Source organism: Columba livia, chromosome 7, assembly GCF_036013475.1.
Source record: "Columba livia isolate bColLiv1 breed racing homer chromosome 7, bColLiv1.pat.W.v2, whole genome shotgun sequence".
NCBI lineage: Eukaryota > Metazoa > Chordata > Aves > Columbiformes > Columbidae > Columba > Columba livia.
The window spans coordinates 23,856,397-23,863,071 of NC_088608.1; the positions used below are offsets into that span (position 1 = coordinate 23,856,397).

Consider the following 6,675-nt stretch of genomic DNA (forward strand, 5'->3'; position numbering starts at 1 on the left):
AAGTGATGTTACATATTGCTGTTTGTGAGCTTTCTTGGCCAGGTCACCATTGTAAATAAAACTTGTTCCAATAGATTTTTATGTGGTTAAATATTTTGACTAATTGATTGACTGATTGATTGATTGACTGGAAAACACTTGCTAGCAGGACATCAGGGTATCATAGAAAAATGCATCATTTGTATTTCTGGTTCAAAACCCCCACCATTTTCTATCTTTTAAAGTGAAATAATTATCATAGCAGTAAATGGTCACATACCTTTCTTCTTATTTGTCCTGATGTGTGCAGGAGCCCACAGCATTTCATATCCTGCTTCCTCTGGCTTGCGGTAATGTTGCAGCATTTGGATTGTTCATAAGTTCATTTGGATTGTTCATAATTATCTTTCATGTGCTTCCTCTGGTACTCCAATGACTGAGTCCTTCTGCTTTTCTTTTCTTTTCTTTTCTTTTCTTTTCTTTTCTTTTCTTTTCTTTTCTTTTCTTTTCTTTTCTTTTCTTTTCTTTTCTTTTCTTTTCTTTTCTTTTCTTTTCTTTTCTTTTCTCTTTTCTTTTCTTTTCTTTTCTTTTCTTTTCTTTTCTTTTCTTTTCTTTTCTTTTCTTTTCTTTTCTTTTCTTTTCTTTTCTTTTCATCTCATCTTCTTTTTTTTTTTTCATTTTTTTTTCTTTTTATCCTTTCCATCTTTCTTTTCTTTCCATCTTTCTTTTCTTGTTCTGTCTTGTTTCTGAAAGAGAAATAAAACATGAGAATGAATAGTCCAACTACTACAGTGGTGGCTTTTCAAAAAGAAAGTTCAAAGTCCCTGTATCTATTATATCCCTATATAACATACAGATTGCACAAATTATTCAGTAACATTTTTTTTATATGGGCCATGCTTTGAGTTTCTGCAACAAAACCTCTAGAAAATCTAATTAATAGACATACAAAAGAGCAAACTAATTTGCACTGTCCAGGCAGAGAAAAGACTGCCAGTTTTTAGTTCATTACTACCCATGGGTTTATGCTAACCAACACATGGAACTTCTGTGCAGATGTAGAAGAGTTCAGAGAAGATGACAAATAACACACTTCTCTCTTGGTTCCACAGCAACCTGTTAGCAGTACCTCTGTTGTAAACTCTCATCTCATTAGCATTTCCTGAGTCTGATTAACATGTTTGAGGACCTTGGTCCAGACATAGTTTGATTCTATTTAAAGAGTCAAGACCCTGGCTTGATATTTCTTCCAAAAGTAACGCTCACTGTTGCACATGCGTTGCCTCTCTGACTGAATGGAAGCTCAGCACAGAGTGCAGGTACAAATCAGTACGCTGGCTTTGGCTTTTCAAGGGACAAGAGGAAAGGGAAATGAGGGATCTCGTCTGAGCAGTCATAACCTCATTTATCTTAAGAAACCTGATGACATTAAAGCACAAAATCTTAAAAGTAATGCCATTTCACAGCTCCTGCTTTAGTCCATTTCCAGACATCTTGGGTCATGCTAAACACCATGTTTGAATTGATGAAACGTACTGTCAACAAAGGACACGGTTCTGTCCCCCACCCCTCCTTGTCTATAACCTCAGTCAGTTCACAAACTGAATAAAAATTATCCAGTTTTTCTTGTCAAATTAATTTTCTGCTCGTTCAGTGTTTTGAACAGGCTCATAGGGTGGTCAGAAACTAGCAGAGGAAGCACCAGAGGGGTCTATGGCTTCTCCTATGGGTCTCTGTAGCAATGACAACCTAGAAAAGCTCAGGAGTAACTGTGGGTGCACAGGATCCTTCTGTAAAGCGTGGAAGGAGAAAAGAAACTCAAAACTCAGAGGGTTTCCAAAACTTCATTTCAACATCTACACACAGGATACAGATGGAACTATTGAAGAATATACATAGAGGAGAGAAAAGCACAAAAACAAGCACAAGTTCTTATCCAATTGGTGTCTAGTCATAGCTTCCAAGATAGCTTTTTTCTTTTTTTTTTTTTCTTTTTTTTTTTTAATTTTTTTAATATATATTGCAACCGTTTGATAGGGATTTGGGGAACTAGTATTGGTTCTGCTTTTTCTGCCAGAAATGGAAAGTGGCTCAAGGTTAGGATTTCATGGATCTTAATAGATTTGATTAGATTTTACTTTGGTTCTGAAATAGAAAAGCAACAAAAGAGTGAAAACCAGTGAGTTAGTTGGTTTCTTGATGTATGTTTAAGGCGTAGAATAACAAATTAACTGAATTAATAAGCTTTCTTAGTGTCTGTGTGAATTTAGAAGATTATAACCAGTTGGGATTGTCCAGGAGAAAACCCACAAAGAAATAATCTTTAGAAACTTTTCCTTTCACATGATCTATCTGAAAGTCAACAGGGAAAAACAAAATATCTGAAGAAATGTTAACATGACTTTAAGCTACCATTCCTTTTTTTCTCTTCCCTCAAGCTCTGATATAAAGCTTTAAGCAAAGATGAATCAATTCATTTCCCATTCAACTTCTGAAAACCTCTAACTTCTCATGCAGTTGCTGGCTATTTCCATTCCTGGCACACACAAGCTTCCCTCTTTCTTCACACAAATGCAAGATTCTAGCCAGAGCCTGCATTTCTGCTCAAAAATTTGGTGTGCAAAATGATGCCAGATCTATTTTTGTGTGTTTTTCCATAATTAGCTGTGAAGGTGTGCTTTTTTGCTTACACTATGTGTATGACTATTTCTGATGCTGTGAAGTGGAAGTATCACGAGATTGTCTCTGCAGACAGGTGCTGGCCTTAACTCACTATCCTTTGCTTTTGTTAATCTTCCTTTCCCCTTTGTCAATAATATGATGTTTGCATTTTCCTCTTTAAGAAAGTGTCCCTGAAAGCAGTATTCCAGCACGTAAGAGGACTTATGGTAGTGGGAGGTTGAACTGGCAAGCAGGATTAAACAGTACAAGCATGCCTTAACATTTGACAGCCTGAGTTGGCAAAGCTGGCATACAGCATCCTTCAGAATAATGCCCTGTAAGCAGTATTTCTCTGTACTATACAGCCTTAAAGGCAGTCACAGCACTGGACAATTCTAACTAGTAAATATGCTGACACAAGCTCCAGAAGGACCACTTTCTGAAAGAATTCATGTCATGTATACCTCTGGAACGCCTGCAAGCAGAGAGCAGAACGGCAAACTCAAAAATGCCCCATTTTTGATCTGAAGAATATATATTTTAAGAATAGACAAGTGAACACAGATTTACCAAGCCAGACTGGATCAATTATCCTTCAAGCTCAGAATTCTGCCTTCGCCAGTGGCCTATGTTACGTGCTTTAAAGAAAACAGCTGGCTAATTACACCATGTCCTACATGGCAAAAAGGGATGAGAGGACTGTTTCTTATCCTTCTGATCAGCTAACACCCTGGAGTATGAATTTGATGGCCCCTCCTAGTACATAAAATTACAAATGATATTATTGGTCATAAAATTAAGAAGTCCCTTTAAAAATCCCATTACAGTATTTAACACTTTGACCTCTGTAGGTTAACTGCTATTCATGCTGTGAAAAGAACTATTTCCTGTTTATTTTTTAAATAATACAGCAAGTTTCTTAAAGCCATTAAGGCTAACGATGGAAATACATTCCATGTGACACCTACAAATGATAGTCTTAAGTTCCTGATGTCTTGAAGTCTTGAAAAATATTTGGCATTATTAAAAACACTTTAAACAAGAGAAGTTACATAAATAAGCTACTTACGTAACTGAGCACTACAGCAAAGCTGAAGTTAATTTGTTGGGGCAAGTTGATCAAGGTTTTGATGGAATTCATGTTAGCTTACCTTTAAAGTGTGCTTACTCCCACATGAGTAAAATTTCTTTTTCTTTTTTTCCTTGCTTTATTATTTGTGTGTGTGTTTTAGGCACTGAAAGCCGGCAGATCAGAGAGCTCCCTAGGGCTGGAAAGAGCACCCAGAACACCTTGTACAGCTCTGCTAAGCTGCTGTGCCTACATGCCATCCTACCCTGCAGTACCTGGGTATGCTCATTACCAAGTCTATCTAGTTCAAACAATAACAGCTATGCAAACATCAGCAACGATTTTGGAATACAAACAAATGCCCATTGAATACCACACTGAGACAGTTAAACTACCACTGACACCAGGGATTTTTTGCTAAAGCTTTGACCATTTGAATCACCAAGCTTTCCTGAAAATTGTTTAGTAAGTTTATTTTACCAAAAGATAAAAAACATGAGGAGAGAAGGAATAATACATCTTTAATTAGAAAAATTTAAATCAGCTCTTAATTTAATTCACCATACCAGCAGCCATGATTAGATCTGCATCATGATATATCTCCAATACTATCAATTTTCATAAATGCAAACTTTCCTGAATATGGTTCTGATGTATCCTGACATTTTAAAATATGTCCTATTGTCCTTTTCTGTGCAGCAGACCAAGCACAGAGTGTTCAGTCCTATATCACTGTCACAGTGGTATTAGACCAGATGGCTGCTTCCTTGCAGAATCAAGAATTAGAGATAATTTATGCTGTTCACTGTTATTAGAATGTAAAAATATAAAGAGTTTGCAGCACGCATACATGAAAAGCTGCTCAGATCCATCAGTGACACTGTGGTGAAAAGACATTCACACTGTTACTGCACTCTTAAAGGCAAAGTTTTATTTGGTGAAGCAACGGACTTCTGCACAGCCTATGGACTACTCTGCACGGGAGACGGAGCCGGGGACTATCTGACCCAGGTTATAGTGCTGCTCTGGCAAGGAAAGAATATTCTGAGTCGGGAAAAATGTCCAAGAGCTGCTTGCTTTCTTCTTTATTGTAAAATAATTCTACCACGTGATCATTTCCATCAATATGCGGCAGTTATTTTTGTGTCATGAAAGACGAAGTTAAAAATGTAAGCTTTCCTCATTCAGTCTGTTAATCAGAACAGGAGAATACTTCTCAGTAAGACCTTATATCAAAGGGCATGAGTGTTACAGAAATTTGCTCCTGAGCCAGTGAGGGCAGCAAGCTTTGTTTATCAGGGCATCATTGCAATCTGCCAATGTACTTGTTCTACCTGTATGTATGTATGCACTGCAGTGTTTGTGTCAAAACACTGAAGAGAAAGGATGTCAGCCTACCCATTTGTTGAGCCTGAGCTCATTATACCTAAGAGTCTTGTTGTCTGTATGTCAAACAGCTGAACCATTTGATAAAATAAATATTAGTAATGCAGATGATTCATTTGGAGATATTTCCCAACCTATTCAGGAATTTAAATGTCTCAGGTTCCTAAAACCAGGGAGAGAAACAAAGGGGAGGAGAACTGATTCAGTCTTGTCTACGTTGCTGCAATAAATTGTATAAAAACAGAAGCAAGAAGAATGCTAGGACAACCAAATGTCAAACATTGTATGCAGGTAGCAGTAGTTTGTTGCTTTATCTTTACAGTTCAGGAAGTTTAACACAGTAGTCCCTATGGGTGATGTCAGAGTTGTGGTCAGATTAAGGACAAACGCTGTCTCATCAGTATTTAGGAATATTACAAGAGGAGAATTTTTACTTGGATTCACTGAAATTACACTCTTACTCTCTGTGATCTTGCAAAATGTGTATCACTGAGAGAAGGATTTGGTTCACTTTAAGATAATCTTTAAATTATACTAAGAAACTTTACTAGGGATAGATCTGCTTTCAGCTCTCTGAGAGCATATAATTTGTATTTATGGCATACAATGAAAGTATTGTGACTTTGAATGACTGACTAGCACCTTATGAAAGTCATTACTTTCATATCAAGAGCAATATTTGTAACATAATGTGTTCTTAAACTGATCAGGACAGCAGGAAGCAGCTAAGTGGATCACTTATCTTTATTTTGCAATTTAACCTATGTTGTGACAGGGAACAAAAAAATTAGATAATTTATAATTTTCTGTCAGTGTTGCATACTTTGGGGTAAGCTTGTAACTATTTGGTATAACTGCAAAGTAAGGAGATTTGGCTGCCAAATAAAACGGAAGATTACTTTAGAGCATAATGAATTATGAGCTGACTACTATGACCAGATCACAAAGATTTCCTGCATTTTTTTTTTTCCTGGCCAGTGTTGTCAATGACCGGATTTTTCTTCTGTAAAAATCCTAGTACTAGTTCTATTAAAATAAAGTCTATCAGAATAGAAGATAGTTGTTATGCAGGAGCAGTAACTCGCATAATATGAGATGGCATTTCTTTCCAGCTCTTGCTGCTCCGCTGGTTCTAATAGCAACCTGGAGCTCAATTTCCTCCTCAAGAACATTGCATTTCATGTGGAATGTCAATTATTAAAATGCAGTGTCCCGTGTCTTACTTTTCACTAGATGAATTCATTTGCGAATTTGCTAATTTATGTAAATGATCCTTAACCTGTAACTGCCTGGTATGTATTTCTTAGTGCCTCTTTTCAATTCAGAAATACATACAAAGAATATGATACCAACAGCATATATGTTAATCACTTTGTGCCACTTTTCCAAAACCCAAGATTTAATTTCAGTGTAACTCAGAGCATCTGATGCTTCTTTTCACTGTTGCATTTTCAATAACATTAGACCACTCAAAATAGGTAAGTGATCTTTAAAAGATCACCTAAAATACCTCTAGTCATTATTATTGGCAGCAAGTGTAGTTTTAGTACAATGTTTTTGTGAGAAAACATGAGCTGAAA

General features: G+C 36.5%; 1 long non-coding RNA gene across 1 annotated transcript in view; it reads right to left on the reverse strand.

Moving 5' to 3' along the window:
* The window catches only part of LOC110355777 (uncharacterized), a 187,161-nt gene extending 186,436 nt beyond the window's left edge, over positions 1-725 (reverse strand). The window contains exon 1 of the long non-coding RNA XR_010473878.1: positions 260-725. This is a non-coding gene — a long non-coding RNA (uncharacterized LOC110355777). The remainder of the gene's footprint in view (positions 1-259) is intronic.
* Positions 726-6,675: the final 5,950 nt, after the last annotated feature.